We start from the raw sequence: 19,628 nt of genomic DNA, 5'->3' as shown, positions 1-19,628 counted from the left end.
GCTAAAATAAATTGCAAGTGGAAATACTCCTCCAAGTCGAAGTCCCTTCAGGAAAGTGCCATTCCTTGAGGACCTGGTGTGAGTTTGTTCCAGCCCAAGGTTTGGGGTGGGTGTTCCAGGGGTTGGTGGTGGCTGTGGGGGCCCTGCTGGAGCTTGTGGGGGGCTTGCACCTCACCCCAGCTGCACAGGGACGAGGGGGGTCTGACTGTCCCTGCAAAATCAGCCCTGATAACCCTGGTTTTCCACCCCTCGTGTTTACTCCTCCACAGAGTACGGCAGTAGAACAAAATCAACCCAACCCTTCCCTCTTTGAAGTATCACTGGGTATTACAGAGTCACATAATTGTATATAATTACCACATTCTAACACTTAAATATTTTCCTGACTAATTTCCTCCTGTCCCTGCTTTGAAAATACCCAGATTATATCCATTAAAAATTTACAGACTGGAAAATATGCGATTTGAAAGGAAATTTTTTTTTTTTGCACTTAAACCCCACTTTTCTTTGCGGCCTTAACCTGCTGCCTCTGACAGAATTACTTGGGTTTAGTGTTCTGTTGTGGTTTAGTTTGTTCTTTAAAAGCCCCCAGCCCACAGCCCCCTCATGCTGTATATCAGGATGTTATGACAGCTCTGCTGGGCCGAGTCCAGCAGTCGATGCTCTGTCAAAATACCCATCATTTCCTGTAGTTTTGCCTAATTAATGGTGCAGTAATGTGGAAACTTAGAACAGCACCAGAAGGAAAAGTAAATGTTAAATGATTTGCCTTTAATGGATCTCAGAAGCTTTTCTTTTTTTTTTTTTTTTTTTTTTTTTTTTTCCTTCTTTTTTTTCTTTGCTCCTCATGAGCTCCTTTTTGGGCACCTTCCTCCTCTCTGCTGTTCCTGGTTCCCTTCAGAGTTTTCTTCCTTCCTGTGAGTGGGGGATTTATCAGTGTCAGGGGCTGGCAGCCCGAGGGACACTCACAGCACCTGGGAGGGGATGCATTTCCTCAGCACCCTAATTAGCCCTGGCTGCTGATGAACAAAAGCAGATAGTATTTGAAATTAATGTGACTCATGCCAGTTCAGCTGATAGCACCCTTTTGTTCCTGTCCCTCCTTAGCTTTCTGATCTTTGCATAGGGCCCAGGGAGTTTGGGTGAAGCATCTCCAGAGCCCCTGTTCTGCTGGGGTGAGGAGGGGAAGGGAGGCTGGGTGGTTGGAGCAGGTGGAAAGGTGGGCATAGAATGACAGGACAAGGGAATTCCCACTGCCAGGAGGCAGGGATGGATGAGATACAGGCAAAAAATCCCTCCCTGTGGGGGTGGGCAGGCCCTGGCACAGGTGCCCAGAGCAGCTGGGGCTGCCCCTGCATCCCTGGCAGTGCCCAAGGCCAGGCTGGACACTGGGGCTGGGAGCACCTGGGACAGTGGAAGGTGTCCCTGCCATGGCAGGGGTGGGGATGGATGAGATTTCAGGACCCTTCCAGCCCAAACCAGTCTGGGATTGTTTTTCATTTATCTTAGAAAGGGCAGAAAGCAAAGCACAGACCATGAGCAGGACCTCACTGGTTAAGGAAAGCTCTGTGCAGCCCAAGGGGGCTCCTCAGCTGGGCACCTGCAGGGCCACACTGGGGCCAGGGGAGCCTCCCCAGCCCAGAGCTGTGAGAATGTGCCAGAGCTGTGAGGATGCCAGGCTGGGGTGGCTGATCCTGTTTTACGGTGTTTTGGTTCGCTGAAAAATATTTTGTTGTGAGAAACTCCAGATGGATGTGAATGTTCTCAGGGGTGGAGGGAACAAGTGGAGGGAGAAAGTTAGTCATCCTCCTGGCAGGCAAGAGCCAGCGAGGACAGGCACTGGATGATGCACAGGGCAAAAATAGCCCGAGTTCCAACTGGGATGGGATGTGATGGCCGAGTTCCTGCAGGGGAAAACGCTCCCGAGCCCCTGGGCACGCCTTTGCTGGGTCCTGGTGCAAGGCAGAGCAGGGGCTTTGCTCATCTCTGGGACAAATGGAAAATGCTTGGGAAATGGAAAACTAGGGAGGAGAAACTGGTGTGAATTATTGGTCCAGAATTTTGGGAATTTTGAGATTTATATTTCAGTCCAGCCTAAAACTCCAGTTTTTCAGTTCTAAAACAAAGTCCTCTGTCTGTCTAATGGACGGGAACACTTCCCAAGACCATCAAATTGTGTCCAGTATCCCTTGAAAGGGTTAATGTTAGAAGGGAAAAGCTATTTGTACTAATTTTGACCTGTTTATCCTTTGCTTTTGTGAATTTCTTTTCATTAAAGCACGTGTTGAAAGAGACTTGAGATTTCACCTCAAAACTTGTCTCAGTTATTGAAGTAATTAGAACCAGAATGAATAAAGTTTGGAAATCACCCCGAATTTTCATAATCAAATCAAATCTTGGCCCCCAGAATTGTCAGGAACGTTAAATTCTTATAGCTGGTCTGCAAATTGATATCCCTGACAGGAGCTTGGCAGCCAAAGGGGCAGAGAATCCTCAAAATTTTTTGTCCTATCTTAACAAGTTCAGTGATATGAGTAATGAAATTATGTGGATTTGTCCTACTTGTCTAACCCTGAGGGTATTTTAGGCAGGACGCCCTGGTCCAGCTCTGTGGGCTCTTCTGAAAGGCTCTGGGGTTGGAAGCTCCAAAGGGAAAGGTTTTGCTCTCTTCAGAAATTTTGGGGAGATTTGCAGAGCAGTGGAGCAGCAGGTTGAATGGAACCCCCACCTTAGCCCACTTTTCCTGTATTCCCCATCCAAGGCACTTTACTGCTCCAGTCACATTTCTTGCTTAAAAATGTTCCTTAGAGGGTGTCATGTGTCCCTTTGCTGTCCCAGGCTCTCTTATTAAGCCTGGAGTAGCTTCAGCACCTTTGACAAGTCAGTTTTGCTTTGTCCAGCAGGAAAGCAGTGAGATTACTTGAGGACAGCCCTAAGGAGGGGCTGCACACTCTGCCCATCCTGTGGTGTGTCTCTGTTGGTGCTGGGGTGTTTGTCCTTGCTCCTGCTCCATTCTCCTGGTGCTTTTCAGCATGGTTTGATGCCAGGGCTGCAGGATCCCCAAGGTGCCCTGTGCTCTGTTGGGTATTTGTGATCGGGGCGTTCCGGACGTGGCTTCTCCCTCTCTGAGGTTTTTGTGCCTCAGGGGTGGGATTGACTGCTCTAATGGAACAGTGTGTATCTCCAGTGGAAGTGTTTTTGTTTTCAAAGGCAAGCAGCACATTGTGGACACATGGAAGTGTGTGGCTTTCAAAAAACCAAGCACTATTTCAGGATGCTTGAAGAGCGGGCGTCAGCCACTTTGGGGTATTTTTAGCAGCAGAGACTGGACCATTTGATAATGGAGGGATTAAGGTTTGGTCATCTGGAGGCTGGAGATTTCAATTTCAGGTGTTGTCATTTGTTCCTTGGAGATGGAAAAGCCCTGGGCTATTAAACTCCTGTCTCTCCAGCCTTGGCATAGCAAGTTAAAGCATCCCAGGAGAAATGAGGATCTGATGCCACTCAAACAAGCTCAAGCTATTGCATGGCAAACTGACTCTAAGCTTGATCTTAGCCCAAAACAAAGTCCAGTCCTTGTCTTTGGCCCTGTCAGTCACTTGTGAGCTATGAAAGGGGACTGTTGAGGTTGAAATCTGTCTAATAAAATGTACTTTCATTAGAATAAAGCAATATTATTAAGATAACTAATGCTATTATGACTTTAAAGAGAATGTGTGCCAGCAGTTTGTTCATCTGCTTCTCTTTGGAGGACCAGCTCACCCTCCTAATTATTGTGTTCCCGTTCTTAGGCATTTGAGTAACGAGAGCATGACAATAGCCTGGGATTTAATGTATGCACAGGTTAAATGAATCCATAATTTTCAGGAGAGCTGTGAACGAGTATCAGAAGCTGAGGAGAGAATTTCCTCTGTGCTGCTCACTCTGCTTCAGGAGGATGTGTTGTTGGTCCTGGGGGAGCTGCTGTGGGCACAACGCTGTGTGTGACAATGGGATCCCTGTACAAACAGTGCTGGCTCCTCCACACACACACAAAAAAAAATGCAGCAAGGAATTTTTAGCACGTTGTCATGCAGCACTCTCTGTTTCCTGGCTTCCACATTCAAGCTGTGTAATAATATTTATATACAAATGCTGACTGTGATTTTCCACCCCGGAAAAAGGAGATGTCATTTAAAAGTGCCGTGTGTGATGCAAAGCAGAGATTTGACTCGCGGCCTCGCATATGGCGTGGGCGTGGATTTTAATTGTTTGAAAAGAGATCATTTCAAAAAATGTAGCAGTCTTGCTACAAAAGCACATTCTCCTGGAGTAAAGGGTCATTTTGCTCTTTAGAAACTGCTTTTGGAAGGGAGCAGAGGGTCCTGCTCTTGCCTTTCCTCGTTCCTACCTTTGGAAACATCCCGGAGAGCAGAAGTCTCTCACACTGGGGCTGAAGCAGCTCTCAGACCATGCTCAGGGTGGGATCCAGCCCCAGGAGAGCTGCAGTTGTGGCTGAATGTGCACATGGAATCTGGTTTTCCCCTGGATATCCGTGCTGTTCCATGTCCCTGGAACCAACGCCCGTGTCCTGGTTTTCCTGAGTCAATGATCACACTCAGTCTCTTAAGCTTTTCTGGAGCTGGGATTTATAAACAGTTCCAAGACAAAATCCCTGCTTTTTGGCTCCAGCCAAGGAAACTGTTCTGATATCTTGCCAGTTGCCAGCACATTTCTAATCCTGGTGTCCTGGGGCCTTGGTTTTCATGTTGAAATCTCTGCTCCTACCAGGCTCTCGGTGGACTGAACACACAGAAAATAATGACTGCTGAGCTGGGATGTGTTTGCTCATCTTCTGATCCACACTTGACCAAAGAAGGTTGGATCATGGCTTTGTTTTATCCTGCTACAGTGACAGAGCCCAGATGTAAGGATCCTAAATCTTCAGTGTTCCCGGTTTTCTCCTTCATAAACCCTTGGGAACCAGGGTTGTCACTCTGGCTGTGCAGCTTCTGGTCTGGCAGAGTCCTACACCTCTCTGAGTCTCTAATCATGGGGCCATTGGGCTACAGCTGTACCTGTGCCCAGCTGCATTTCTAGATAACCTCAACAACAAACCAGGGGGGTCCAGAAAAAAAATAAGGGAGTGGAATAAGCAAGAGGTGGCATAAAACTCATGGGAGACTCTCACAGCAAAGATGCTGCAGCTGAAGTTTGGTTGGCAATTGTATTGCATTTTTTCAGCTTGCTTGATCCTGATTCCTTTTGAATGGCATTTCTGGAAGAAAAAATATAAATATTTTTATGTGCTAAGTTCAACAGAGATTAAGGGAAGCACTCCTCTGGATCCACATCCCAGAAATGCTCCTCAGGAGAGTCAGGGCAGTTTGTTGGTGTTGGGCTGGGTTGTGCTGTCAGCAGGGTCTGACACAGCAAAGCCAGGCCTGCCCAGGACAGGTCCAGGGCTTTGCCCAGGATGGGAGCTCCTTGGTGGCTCTGTTCCATGGATTCCTGTGGGCATCCTTTGCTCCAGGAGCTGTGTTCTGCAGTGGTGTCTGTGCAGTGCCCAGGCGTGGGCAGCAGGGCAATAACCTCGTGTCAAACACTCTGCAGCTGGTTTGGAGTTTGTTGTGGTGCCTGCCAGCTCTGCTTTCTGGCTCCTGCTGGAGCTGTGCTCCCCTGTTTTCCCCAGCTGAGATACTGGGGAGCTGCACAGAGCTTTCTCCAGGTGCCCCCATGAGGGGATTCATTCACTCCCAGTTGGACTGAGCTTTATCTCCAGGTGGGAGTTTTGGGCTGCAGCAGCTGCCAGGGAGGGGGATCCTGGCTTTGCACAGGCAGAGTGACACAGCCTCAAAGCCCAGGGCTGGAAAGGACAGTGAGAGCCAGCACTTCCTCCCCTAAAGCATTCAAAAGCAGTTTTAAATCGGATTAGGATTTAACAATCACTTCATGGTTTACTCACTGCAGGGAAGATCAAAGCCCAGGGAGGGCTCTTCAGCTGTTTGCTTTTCCTTTATGTAGAAACTTCACCATGGCTGCCCTTAAACCCCCACTAAATACAATAAAACAACTCCCTTCTCAGAAAAGCAAATTACTTAACCACGGCCTAAAATAAGGTGTTCATTATCTGGTGACACTTTTTTTTCTCTATTTGCTATTTTACTATGCCCCCATTCTGAGGCAGTGCAGGGAGCAGGTCTGCATTCCCAGCTCCAGCTGGACTGATCCTGGGAGATCCCAAAGCTGGAATGTGGATTTACCCTGATGTGCTGTGTCACAGTGCCTGGGCAAAAAAGGTTCAGCACTTACTCTATGGAGTAATTGTGTGGTGTCTCAGGGAAACAGGGACTGCTGCAGTGCTGCACAGATGCTGTAGGGAATTTTCCTCGCAATTTGGTGGAAATGTTTTTAAAATCTGAGAGATCTGTGTGCATTTTCCTGCTCAAGATGACCAGAGGTTTGTGCTGCTGGGAGAAGCTCAGAGACCTAAGCAGCAAGGTTTAAAAAAATAGTGGTAATGGGAGAAGGGACAATAATTTTGTGGCTAAAATAGATCAAATGTCTGTCCCTCTGGCTTCTTCCTATTGTTGTAATACAGATTTGTATTGTATTTGTATCTGAAAGTGGCACATTTGTAGAAGTGGCACTTGGGGACTTTGTTTAGTGGTGGTTTAATGGTTGGACTCCATCTTGGAGGCCTTTCTCAACCTAAAGGGCTCCTGATCCTGGGGCAGCTCAGAGAGCTGCACCCTGGGGTGCTGAGCCAGGGATGTCCATGATGTATCTGGAGGCTAAAGCCTCTTTTCTCCTCCCCATGTAATGTGGTTTAGCTCAGAAAGGGAACTAAATGCAGAATGAGGATTAAACTGTGTAAGCCTGATGGATGTTTTGTAGGTGATGCTTTGCAGAAAATCATTACTTTGAAATGTTGGAATAGAAAAGAACATTTTTCAGGCTTTTCAGACATAACATGTTTTGGAGAAGAAGCTTGGAACAGATGTACCCATAGTTTATTCCATTTATCATATTAAAAATAAAGAAAAGACAATTTCAGCTCATTTACTGCTTTATTAGTTCAAACAAACAGCTTTTCTAATCAATGTGTATGGCAAGCACAATGCTTTCATAATTGGCAGTGGTGGCTCCAAAATGAATGGTTCTGTCCTTGTTTGTGGTCTGTAACAAGTCACAGTTAATACATTGGTCTAATCCAGCCTTATCTCATGTTCATTTCTGCACAGGAAAAATTATAACCTTATTTTTAAATTTTAAAACATTTGGGGGTTGGCTTTTCCCCTCATCCTTTTGAGAAAGTGCAGTTGGAAAGGAGGAGAGCAGCACAGGGAGCAGTCCCAAGGAGAATGGCTCAGCTGTGTCCAGGGGAGTCTTTTGCTCTTATTTATCTGGAGGTATTTATTGATTTTACCTTCCTTTGCAAAAACACTGATTTAATTTATGAGGTGATAGAAGAGGCTGGGAGAATAATTTTACTTATAAGAGAGCAGAATTGTCCAACTAATTGCCCAGGAAAAAGAGAAAAGATCTGCTGATCTACCCCTGCAGATGTTTCTCATCTGGAATACAGACCAATTCCAGACATTTATTTTTTTGATTACTGTTTATTTTGATGCTTTATTACACGGTCATTGCCAGGAAGGAAATGGTGCTCAGAAATCCAGCAAGATGTTTTTTCTACTTTGGTACTATTGATTCAGTAACAATTTGGGGTTTAACCCCTTTCTCCCCCTTTTCTCTGCCTGTTTGTGAGCCCTCACTTCCATCCTTCCCTAGGAACAACAAAACACGCTGCTCCTGGGCTGAGCCCTGTCCTGGCTGGTTTTAAACCCCCTGAAATTTCATAGAGACATTAATGCTCATTTCCAGATTGTAACTAATAAGAACCTGTTGGCTTTTTTTGCCACCTAGTGCTTCTGTCCCTGCATTACTGTGGAGGGTTGTGTGTGTGTGTGTGTGAGGAGCCCTGTGGTGCTGCAGCTCCTGGGCCAGACGCCCTCCTGGTTTGTCAGAGGAGTTTCCTTGCACGAGTGGAACAAACTCCAACCTTCCCTGGCTTGCTCCAGAGCCACCAGAGGCTGTGGGGAACCTTCTGTGTGCTGAGTGGGAGAAAACAGGGAGCACCTCCTGCTTCTGCTCTGACTTTAAACCTGGTGATCTTCCTCTGGCAGATGCTGGGCTTGCTGATGCTTTGTGAGGTTGACAGGATGGTGCACGTTCCCCCTGTGGACAGAGCCTCAGAGCTGATGACTGGGCAGACAGAGCACCTCTGTCCTCTGGGCTGGCAGCAGTGATGCTCCAACACCCTAAGCTGTGCTTCCATACGATTAAAAATGGCTGGAAAATTAAATATATGCAAAGCCAACAATCCCATGACACTTTATTTCTTCAGATTTCTCCTGTAGCTGTTGGTTGTGCCAAATCTGCCTCAGGCACTTGCACTTACACCCACAGGTACATGTGATTTGTAATTTAAGGTGATGCTGTGCAGTATAGCTGGAAATGGGCTAGCCCTGGATCCAAGCTGGGTGTTTGCAAGGGCCCCAGCTGGGTTTGGGGCTGTGTTCATGCTGAGGGATGTGCAGCCCCCCCTTTCCCTGTGCAGGCTCTGCCTTGAGCACACCCCAGAGCACAATGGAGCCGTTCTGCTCCAAACGGGAGCAGGAAGGTGGGCGGATTAGGAAATATTTTATACTGGGGGTTTTCTTTCCACTGAGCCATGTCACATTCAAGTCCCACCATTGCTTTATGGCCACGTGCCTGTCCCACTCTGCGAGGGACAGACCTGCTGCTGTCCATCTGTCCATGTGTCTGTCCATGTGCCTGTGTGTCCGTCCGTGTGCCCGAGGCAGGGCTCTGCTGATGCTTGCAGTCACCAGGGGCAGTGCTTGGCAAGGCTCTGCAGTGCCCATGGCTGTGGGGTACAGCAGCACTGACAGGCTCCTGCACTGGGTGATATATTGCCCTTTGGTTCCTGGCGATGGCATCCAGACCTCCCAACCTTTCATAATCCACAAATGGAAAAGTGGCACTTAAAATGAATTTATTCAGGTGGGAGCGCTGTAAAACATGAAAATAAGGCTTTTGACTTGCTGCACCTACACTTGAGTGTCAATGAAAAGCTTTTTATTTGGTTTTAGAGCCAGACTTGCAGAAGTCAATGTGCCTTGTGGTCTGGCCCTGTGTGCTATGGGAGCCAGACTGGAGCAGGGCATGGACAGCAAGGCAGGGATTGGGAGCAAAGCTGCCCAGTGAAACACCAGCAAACCTTTGAGCATCTTAGAGGGCAGGGTTTGCCTGGGGAAGGCTGAAAATGAGAGGGGAGAGATGAGTGAGACAAAACCTCAAATGAGATTCCTTTGGGATCAATAAGTCAGTCTTGATTTGTATGCCACAGTTTTTGTCCCTGCTTTGCACAGTGGGATCTCCGGGTGCTCCCTGGCTGCTGCCTCCCTGCTGGGCAGCACGGGAGCATCTCCTGCCAGCTCTGTTCAGCCCCAGGGGCTGTGGGAGGAGAGGAGGGAGCAGGCAATGGTGGTGGAGGAGCAGCAGCGAGCAGGCGCCGCTGGCCTTTGACCATTATTTGATTTGCCACTGTCCTCAAACACAAGGTCATTTACAGCCTGCCGGGGCTGCCAGAGCAGGAAGTTACCTTGCGAAGGAAGGAACCAGCCCATGCTGTCTAAATATTGTCAATTGTGTGCTGAATGGAGGCCACAGCCTGAGGAACCTCAATAGTAGCTCTTTGTGTCCCCGGCTGCCTCCTGCCAAAGTACTTTCCATAATTAGGAGTAAAACATATTTACATTCCTGCCGTGCTCGGGGCCGGCACACACCTGTACGTGTGTGGGTGTTCATGTACGGGGTGCAAGCATTTATATTCCTGTGCTTTTAGAGTGAGTATTCCTGCCTGGAGCTGTGGGAATGGTGCAGCAACCGATGGAGGTGACTGGGATGTGTGGGACAGTCAGGGGTTGTGATGGTGAGAGAAGAAGAAATCCAATGGATTCCCCCTCTGCCAAGCAGGAGCACAATCCCCATATAGAGAGATACTGTATTTGTCTGAATCGGAAGGTCTGGGCTGAATGCTCCCTTTTAAAATTCATTGACGTTTGCATGGAAACCAGAAAAATGGGCTTAAGTCAAGAATGCAATAACCTCACTCAAAACTGCTCTCCATGGCAGGCACTCATCCGCTTCCAGCCGTTCTGCTCGCGGGAAGATAAATGGAGGGGTGGAATCCTGGGCAGGGCTGCACGGGAGCGGGCTCACAGTGCACTGGGTGATGCACAACAGCTTTTCCAGGCACGTTTCTCCCCCTCCCTCCACAATAAATCGCAGCCAGACATTGATTAGTTCAGTTTGGGGGGAAAAGGAGTCGTGCAGGACAACTGGAGACTTGAGCAGAGATTCCTGAGCCCAGGCCAAGGCAGAGCGGGGCAGTCACGTGGAGCTGGCACCGTGCCTGCTTCCAGCTGCTGGGGTTCATTAGGAGACAGCCAAAACACATTAATTAGTCTTCTAACATAACTCTCCTGTGCAGGCAGTGCTATGGCTTCCACAGGGGCAGAGGAGATGGTCTGTGCATCGTGTGAGTGATGGAACCTCTGGGTCAGCACGTGTCCCCTGCCTGAGGCTTCCAGGAGTCCCCCTGGCCGGTGGGATCACGCTGGGGACACCAGGGCACAGGAGGCAGCCTGCTTCAGGTTTGGGCTTTCCCCATGTTCGGTGTGCCTTCAGATCCAGGGCTGTTCTTGGGAGCAAAGCTGCCCAGTGAAAGACCAGCAAACCTTTGAGCATCTTAGAGGGCAGAGTTTGCCTGGGGAAGGCTGAAAATGGGAGGGGAGAGATGAGCGAGACAAAGATGAGCGAGGTGGGGATCGGTCTCCTCTCCCAAGAACAGGTGACAGCACAAAAAGAAATAGCCTCAAGTTGCACCAGGGGAGGTTTGGGTTGGATGCTGGGGAAAATTTCTTCCCTGAAAAAGAGTGGAGTGCCCATCCCCAGCGGGATTTAACAGCCATGTGGATGTGGGGATGTGGCACTTGGGGACGTGGGTTAGAGGTGGCATTGGCCATGCTGGGGAACACTTGGACTCCATGATCTTAGAGGGCTTTTCCAACCTGAATAATTCTGTCATTTCTTCTATGGTTTTGTTTCTATGTGAAGTCTCCTCTGACAAATGTCCCCAGCAGTGATTTCAGACAAACACCCTAAAATGGCTACATCAGTGCTCCTCTTGCAGGGCAGTCAGAAGAGACACCCACAAATGCTCCTGCTGCAAAACCACGTGTAAAAATTCTGCAGAAATCCAGCGAAAAAGTTGTGCTCAGTCTAATCAGGAGTTTACCTTTCCTCCAGAAGCTTTCTGAGCTTTCAGGCACTTAATGGAAACAGCAGTGCTCACACTTGGAGGGCAGGCTGGAAAGTTTGCGTGGGCCTGTGTGTGTGCCAGGGAGTCAATTTTTGTCCGTCAGAAGCCTCTTTCCATTCTGCTTTTGTCAGACTTTGCTTCTGTAAAGGGAAATTTGGACTTTCCATGTCAAAGCCCTCTGCAAATGTTACCCAAGACCTCTCATCAGTGCTGTAGTTTGTACAGGAACACCTCCCAGTGCTTGCCCAGGAGTGGGGAAGGCAGTTCTAACACTCCTGCCCTTTAAGGGAAATGTCTGTTATTTGGGATTTTTCAGTCTTTCCTCCCTCAGCGCTCAGCATTTCGGATGCAGGCTCATGCTCCTGCTCCATTTAACAGCCTGTTTTTCCTCTAACCACTTCCAGCTCCAAAACCTCTCCACATCTTCTCAATGTAAATACACTTAACTTGCCCAGAGCAGGCTGGGGAGACAGTGGTGACCTTCAGCTGAGAGCAGAGCATTTCAGTTTGACCTACTTTGCTGCAGATGGGTTTGGCCATGGCTGGGCTGCTCTCTGCTCCCTGGAAGGTTCTTGGGGAGATGTCCATGTGAGTGGGAGAGCAGGGCTGAAGGAGATGGAAACTCCAGGCCCTGAGTTGAGGTGATGTTTGGGTAGCTGGGTGCTGGGTTTCTCCCTAGTGCCAGCTTTTATATTTGCAGCTTTAGATGCTTGATTGTGCCTTTAAAACATCTGCCACAGGTCAGTAACACAAAATGCCCATCACAAAATACTCGTTTTTCATTCACTGCTTCATTTTTCCCCCTTTGCTTTCTTTCCTCAAGGCTGGTTCTGTGAAGGGAGCAGCTGCAGGAGGAGCCAGGCTGCTGTGGCTCTTCCCAAGGCTCCTTGGCTGCACCAAGAACAGCCATGGTGGCTTTGTCAGGTCTCCCTTGTCCTCTGTAAGAACTTCTGGGCAATGCCAGTGCAGCTGTGGCTTTGCCTGGGTGGCACAGGGTGCCCAGAGCAGCTGTGGCTGCCCCATCCCTGGCAGTGTCCAAGGTCAGGCTGGAGTAACCTGGGCTACTGGAAGGAAGGTGTCCCTGCACACCAGGATTACTCAGCTCTTTAGATTTTGCCATTTTCTGCAGTACTGGTGTCTCAGGAGGGCTGTGGGAAGGCCCCTCTGGAAGGACAATTGGCTTTTGTTAGGGGACATGTGTCTTTAAAACCAAGTTCTCTCCTTATCTCAAGCTTAAAGTGCAAAATTCCCAGGTTGGAAGCAAGTTAAAATTTCCTGTTCCAGCTGCATCTGCATTCAGTCTTGGAAGCAGATTCTTGGCTGTAATTCTAAAAAAAAAAAAAAATATAAATTGATATTGCAGGTAAGAAGGAGCAGCTGAGGAAAAGATCCTTTCAGAAGCCCTTCAAGCAGTTTTCAGGATAATTTTCACTTATTTCTGAATAGTTCCTACCGCTGGTCACCCAGTAAAAACAACAAACCCACAGTCAGCCCCATGTCCCTGCTGATAAACACCATGGACTTGCTCACAGCTTATCTAATGCCTGAACATCTGTTTCTCCCTAGCTGAGAGGTTCCCTTGGATGAGTTCATGCAATTCCCTATGCAAAGGTTAAACAAAGTTGAGAGGCTCCAAGCAGTGGCTCTGTGCCACGGGGCCTGTGCTGCACAAGCTGCTCCACTGTGAAATGTCCCCTCCGAGCTCAGGGGGGGAAAAGAGTGAAAAGAATCACCCAGCCCAAGCCTGGGCTGCAGCAGGGCTGCACTCGATGCTCTGAAGGTGTTTCCAGCCTTGATGGTCCTGGGATTCTGGGCTTTCTAGAGACTCCAGCATGGAAAGGGGGCTTGGAGTGGGCACGCTCCCTGGCTCTGAGGAGCTGGGGCTGAGCTCTGCACCTGCCTCCTCCTGCCTGGGCACCATGGCATCATGGCAGCATGGCAGCATGGCATCATGGCAGCATGGCAGCATGGCATCATAGCATCATAGCACCATGGCATCATGGCACCATGGCAGCATGGCATCATAGCATCATAGCACCATGGCATCATGGCATCATAGCACCATGGCATCATGGCATCATGGCAGCATGGCATCATGGCACCATGGCATCATGGCATCATGGCATCATGGCAGCATGGCATCATGGCATTATGGCACCATGGCACCATGGCATCATGGCATCATGGCATCATGGCATCGTGGCAGCATGGCAGCATGGCATCATAGCATCATAGCACCATGGCATCATGGTATCATGGCATCATGGCATTATGGCACCATGGCATCATGGCATTATGGCACCATGGCACCATGGCATCATAGCATCATGGCACCATGGCACCATGGCATCATGCTTCTTCCTGCCTGGGCCATGGCATCATGGTATCATGGCACCATGGCACCATGGCATCATGGCATCATGGCATCATGGCATCATGACATCATGGCATCATGGCACCATGGCATCATGGCACCATGGCATCATGGCATCATTGCACCATGGCATCATGGCACCATGGCATCGTGGCATCATGGCATCATTGCACCATGGCATCATGGCATCATGGCATCGTGGCACCATGGCATCGTGGCATCATGGCATCATGGCATCATGGCATCATGGCATTGTGGCACCATGGCATCATGGCACCATGGCATCATTGCACCATGGCATCGTGGCACCATGGCATCATGGCACCATGGCATCATTGCACCATGGCATCATGGCACCATGCCTCCTCCTGCCTGGGCCATGGCACCATAGCATCATGGCATCATGCTTCTTCCTGCCTGGGCAGTGCCCTCAGCTTCCCATGGAATGGGCATGGGAGCTGAAGGCCTGCTCTTGGTGGTTTGTGTGCACGGAATTATTTACATTTTTACATTTTTGATTATTTAATAGGGTTATATTTGCATTTTTGATTATTTAATACTGTTTTCTGTCCTGGGCAGCAGGGATGCTCCAAGTGACACAGACAGGGCTCTTCCCACAGGGATGTCACCCGGGCCTGCGATTGTCACACAGCTGTAACCTGGTGGTGACACCAGGGTGACCTTTGGGATGAAGGATCCCCAGCTGCTGCCCCTCTCCATGCTCATCCTCCCCCGGAGGGATGTAACCACAGCAGGTCCCTGCAGCCCAGGATCCACCCTGGGGCTGTGCCCATGCCCAGGAGCTGCTCCCAAACACCACAGCCACACTTTTACTTCTGTGCCCTTTCCCTTCTGCCTCGGCTTTCAGCTCCTGTGGCTCCACATCCTGCGGGGCTGCCCTTCACACATGGAGCAGGAGCATCAAAGAGGAGATGCTGAATAAAGCCCCCACTTTATGACATCTCTTCAAAGTGCCTTTTTAAGAGTTCAAAGGACACGAGGAAAGGAGGGGATCAAAATCAAAGGAAGATTGGGGGGAGGGAAATTAAAGCCTCAGAGGAACTTTATGGCAAGTTTTCTGTAACGCTTTCAATGCCAAAATCACAAGTGCTCCCAGCACTGCCTCTCCCTTGGCCATCGGATTTCCTGTTTACCTGCACTGGTTTCAGAGCAGCTCTGGGTAGCTTCAGCCCCCCCCCCCCACAGGCACAGGGCACCCACAATTTCACTTTTTCGTTCATTTTTTTGTAAGACCAAAACTTGCCATTCTGGTCTTTCAGGCCAAGGGGGAGATGTTTGTTCTGAGCTGCCTGGAGGTCCTGGGGCTGACAGCAGAGCTCATCTTCTATGAAAATCTTCTTTTTTTTTGCTTTCAGGAAATGCATCTTACTCTCCTCTTCCTGTCTTCTACTGCAGGACCATCATTTTATCCATGTTTGGGAATTTCCATTACTGCTGGGGGAAAGGGGCTTCTCCTCCTGAGTGAACACTGGGATCTGACTTGAAGCAAGACAAGAGAAGCTAAGCCTCCATGTGAACATCACAGGTAACATCTATAACATCTATAGACTCTGCTTTGCAGGGAAGAAACACAAATCAGTGAGGTATAAAGTGCTTAATGTTCATTTAGCTCTCATAATTTTATCTATTTCCTGTCTGTTTTTAAACAGAATAGAAGAAAAAAGTGATGTGCAAAGCAAGGGAAAGAAATCAGGCTGGTTTCAAACCCTTTCTAGTGCTGGGCTGAGGTGAGCTTTAGCCACATCCCTGCTGAGGGGAGCAGAGTGGGGCAGGGATGAGGCTGGAAAGGACTGGGATGCACATGATGCCAATTTGGGGTGCTTTCAGACTTGTGTCTTTAAATGGAAAGACTGAGAAGACAAATAAATTATCTGAGAGAAGCAAGTGGTGTTGGAGAGAGGGAAGGCTCAGATCAGAGGAGCTGTGGAGTTTCCTTGGGGCTCCTTGAGCTGTGCAGGAGCAGCCTGTGGCTCCAGTTTGGTGCTCCCATGTTTAAACCATCAGTTAACAAATGCATTTCCTCCATAGGGGGGACTGTTTCTTCATCCCACTGCTTTTCCAGAATGCAGAACTGTGTGTTCCTGCAGGAATTCTCCTGACCAGGTGAGCTCACCTGCACCAAGTGCTTTTCCCATGGGTGCTTTCCAGGACTGTTGCTCAGGGAATGGCACAAAAGTGCTGCTGAACTCCCTTCTCACTAATTAATTCTCCTGGCTTTGATATATTGAACTACACACCTTGCACTCTGTGCTCTGCTTCAGGCAGACACCCAAAATAGTCTGGAGTGATGCAAATGTGGGAGATGAAACTCAGTGTGTGCTGGACTGTGGTGGAGGTCTGGTGCTGTGCTGTGTGGGTGGTGGTCTGGAGGACAACTACTGCCAAAAAACCAAATTAAATTGCTTGTTTTTCACCCTGAGTGGTCCCAGATTCACTAATTATCACTGCAAAGGATTTTCACCTCAAGGTGAAAATCAGTAAGTGCTTCATATATCTCATCAAAAAGGTAGCTTCATTCACTGGTAACTGTAAGGGGGAATTTAAGCCATGTGGAGTAACTAATCAGATTGGAACTTGCCTTGGAGACCGGGGCTAGGGCCTGTGAGGTTTGTTTACAGGAAGGGATTTGCATGGAGGAGAGCCCCTCAATGCAGCTCTTTACATTAATTGCTGTGAGGCTGGCCTGCCCCATGGACAGATGGCTTTATTTCCCTCAGGTGCTCCAGGCCACACGGGGGTGTCCTCTGTGGGCACTGGGGACAGCACACCTGGGACAGCCCCTCCTGTGCCGTGCCAGGGCTGGCAGTGCCCGCTGGGGCACCAGGGCCTCACCAGCCCCACGGCTGCTGGCTCAGCATCCCATAATAGCACTGCTGTTAAAGGAGGTGGCAGCGTCCAGGAGGGGCCCAATGTGCTCCCGTGGGAACTGGGAGCCTGTGATTTCCAGCCAGCTCACCCAGACACGGAGGGGCTGCTTTGAGCTCCCCTCTTGCTCAGCCGGGATGGGCAGCAGGGCCAGGCCTGGGCTGGGAGCGCTCCTGGGGCCGGGCTGCTCCTGCTGGGGGAAGAGCAGGGACCCAGCAGGGCTGAAGGTGTCCCTGGGGGATGCCACTGCTCCCTCCTGGCTCTGGGACACGCAGTTCCTGCCCTGGCACCGCTGGTGATGCCTCACATGGGGCACTGGGGCTGTAGCACAGAGCTGGTTGCTCCTGGAGCATCCCTGGGCTCCTCCGGGCTCGCTCCAGCAGCCCCAGGTCCCTCCTGGGCTGGGGACCCCAGAGCTGGACACAGTGCTCCAGGTCACCAGAGAGGAGCAGAGGGAGGCATCACCTCCTCGACCTGTGCCCTGTGCCCACCCTTCTTTGGGGCTGGCTTTCAGGGTGACAAAGGATTGGTGCTCCACAGCAGCACCGTGGGGCTTTCACAAAGCTGGAGGGTGAGGAGATGTTAATTGGACAGACCTGGAGCAGGTGGGCTGCAGAATGGCCTTGGTTCCAGGTCTGTGCCGGGTCTCACTTTATTTTATTTTAATTTAATTTAATTTAATTTAATTTAATTTAATTTTATTTTATTTTATTTTAATTTTTAAAATATTTCTTTGTTTTATTTTATTTTTCATATATTTTTCATTTATTTTATTTTATTTTTTATTATTTTTATATATTTTATATATTTTCTATTTTATTTATTTTATTTTATTTTATTTTAAATTTTAAAATATTTCTTTGTTTTATTTTATTTTTCATATATTTTTCATTTATTTTATTTTATTTTTTATTATTTTGATATATTTTTATATATTTTCTATTTTATTTTATTTTATTTTACTTTATTTTATTTTATTGTCAGTGTTGCTAAGAGATGATTCCCCCTGGAAGCAGCAGGACCCACACAGATGCAAACTGGCAGAGGAGGGAGGGAGGCTCCCTGAAACCCAAAGGGGAATGAAAATGTGTTTGGGAATCCTCAGCCAGCTGCACACAGGCACTCCCAGAAAAGCAGTGCTGGGCACAGGATATGGCCATTTCCCAGGAAGGTCCTGGAGCGTGGCACCTCCTGGCACTGTTTGCAGTGTCCTTTCCTAATGAAACTGGTTTTTTGTGCTTTTCATAGGCTGCAAATGGCTATGCACATTCCTAAATATTTTCCTACTTCCCTTTTCGGGTGTCCAACATTATGCATTATTTTCTGATACTTACCTAACCCGGGAAATCTGTTTTCCATCTCACTTCAGCCAAGGTTTTCTTTTTAACCAGTCCTTCCCAGTATTTTCCTTTAACACTTCTGGTTTTCTGAGTGAACTTTGCAGTGTGAGGGTAAATGAAAGTGAAAATGTATTGCTTGTCACACACTGGCTGTTTAGAGAGGGTTTGGGGTTTCCCCCCCCCTCCCCCCCGGATTTGAAGAGGGAGATATAAATAATTGATTTAAAACCAAGGTAATTTAACAAGATTACAGGAGAGGGAAAATCCACTTCCTACCCAGAGTAACAGTCTCTTAGGTCTCTCCACCTACACAAGCCATATGCATCCTGCAAGCTGCCCAAGATCCTCTTTTGTGTTTTTCTGGCAGGACTGTGGTGTAATAATTGAAGTCCATATGCAAAGCTTTCTTGCTGGGCCTTTTAATTACTTTGTAATTGGTCAGAGAGTTGCCATCCCTCAGCCCCTCCAGCTTTTTCTCTGTGTGTGGAAAGTCCCAGAACTGAAGGGATGCTCACAGCTCAGAGTCCCAGCTCAGAGGGATGTGATCAGGGGTTGCCTTTTTGTGCCATCTCCCTTCGTAACCAACATGACCGAGCTGTGCTTTCCTTGCTGGGGTGAATCTTGGCATGGGGGGAGCAGAGGGATTTGTGCCATCTCCCTTTGTAACCAACATGACCAAGCTGTGCTTTCCTTGCTGGGGTGAATCTTGGCACGGGGGGAGCAGAGGGATTTGTGCTGCAGCAGCGTGGGGGGGATGCTGGATCCCAAGGGCTCTGCATTGGAGCAGAGGAGTGCAGAGAGGGATATGAAGGGAATGCCCATCCCTGGCTGGAGTTCTGGTTTCCAGTCGTGGGAAGCCTTTGTGCTGACCCCAGGGGGAGTGTGGCAGAGCAGAGCTCCTCACTCAGAGCACTGCACCCCTAAAACTCAGGCATTGGCTGGGATTAGTGACCTCACCCAAACTGAGTTTGAACAATGATGTTCCCCCTTCTTCTGAGGGGTGGTGGCTCCCAGGTTATCCAGGGCAGGATGCAGAGGCTGTGTCCTGTTTCAGGCCAAATACTGAGTTCTAGAAACAGGTACAGCCCCAGCTCTCAGTGGCACTGCTATACCTGAGCAGGTACCACACTAAATACCCCCAAAATAACAGATATCCTACTCTTGTTATTCCCATTCTCGCTGGGAGTCAGAACTCCCACCAGGCACAGGGACTGGAATCAACAGATCTCTTTAATAGATGTAGCAAACCACACATAATCCTTTGATTCTGGGAGCTGGGGCTCAAGCCCAGCTCCTGTAACACAAACATGGGCATCTCTTGGGTTGTCAGTTCAGCAGGAACATGTCACCAGAAGAGGTGTCCTGGAGCCTGCCCTGCTCCCACTGGCAGGACAGGCTTCCAGTAATGAATTTCCAATGAAATGTTTTTCTAATTATAGCAAATTATTTTTACAAACATTTTCCTGGGAAGAGAGTTTGAAACTAGAGCCAAAAAGGAGAAGACTGAAATTTAGGCAGTGCCTGAAAAAAAAATTAAAGATGGATTGCATGCTAGTTGGCTTTTATTATCAGGCCAACCTGTAAACTTCAAATGAATGGGTTTTAAGGAACTTTATACCAATACGACCAGTTTGTGTCATTGAAAATTGGAATGTTT

The 19,628-nt window shown here is 48.6% G+C and overlaps 1 long non-coding RNA gene across 1 annotated transcript in view; it reads left to right on the top strand.

Moving 5' to 3' along the window:
* The window catches only part of LOC143695259 (uncharacterized), a 52,427-nt gene that overhangs the window by 7,653 nt on the left and 25,146 nt on the right, over positions 1 to 19,628 (top strand). Inside the window, exons 2-3 of the long non-coding RNA XR_013184362.1 lie at positions 15,162 to 15,291; positions 15,795 to 15,869. This is a non-coding gene — a long non-coding RNA (uncharacterized LOC143695259). The remainder of the gene's footprint in view (positions 1 to 15,161; positions 15,292 to 15,794; positions 15,870 to 19,628) is intronic.

This window comes from Agelaius phoeniceus, chromosome 15, assembly GCF_051311805.1.
Source record: "Agelaius phoeniceus isolate bAgePho1 chromosome 15, bAgePho1.hap1, whole genome shotgun sequence".
Classification (NCBI taxonomy): Eukaryota; Metazoa; Chordata; class Aves; order Passeriformes; family Icteridae; genus Agelaius; species Agelaius phoeniceus.
Note: the sequence above shows the minus strand (reverse complement) of the source record. Positions and strands in the feature narration are given on the sequence as shown.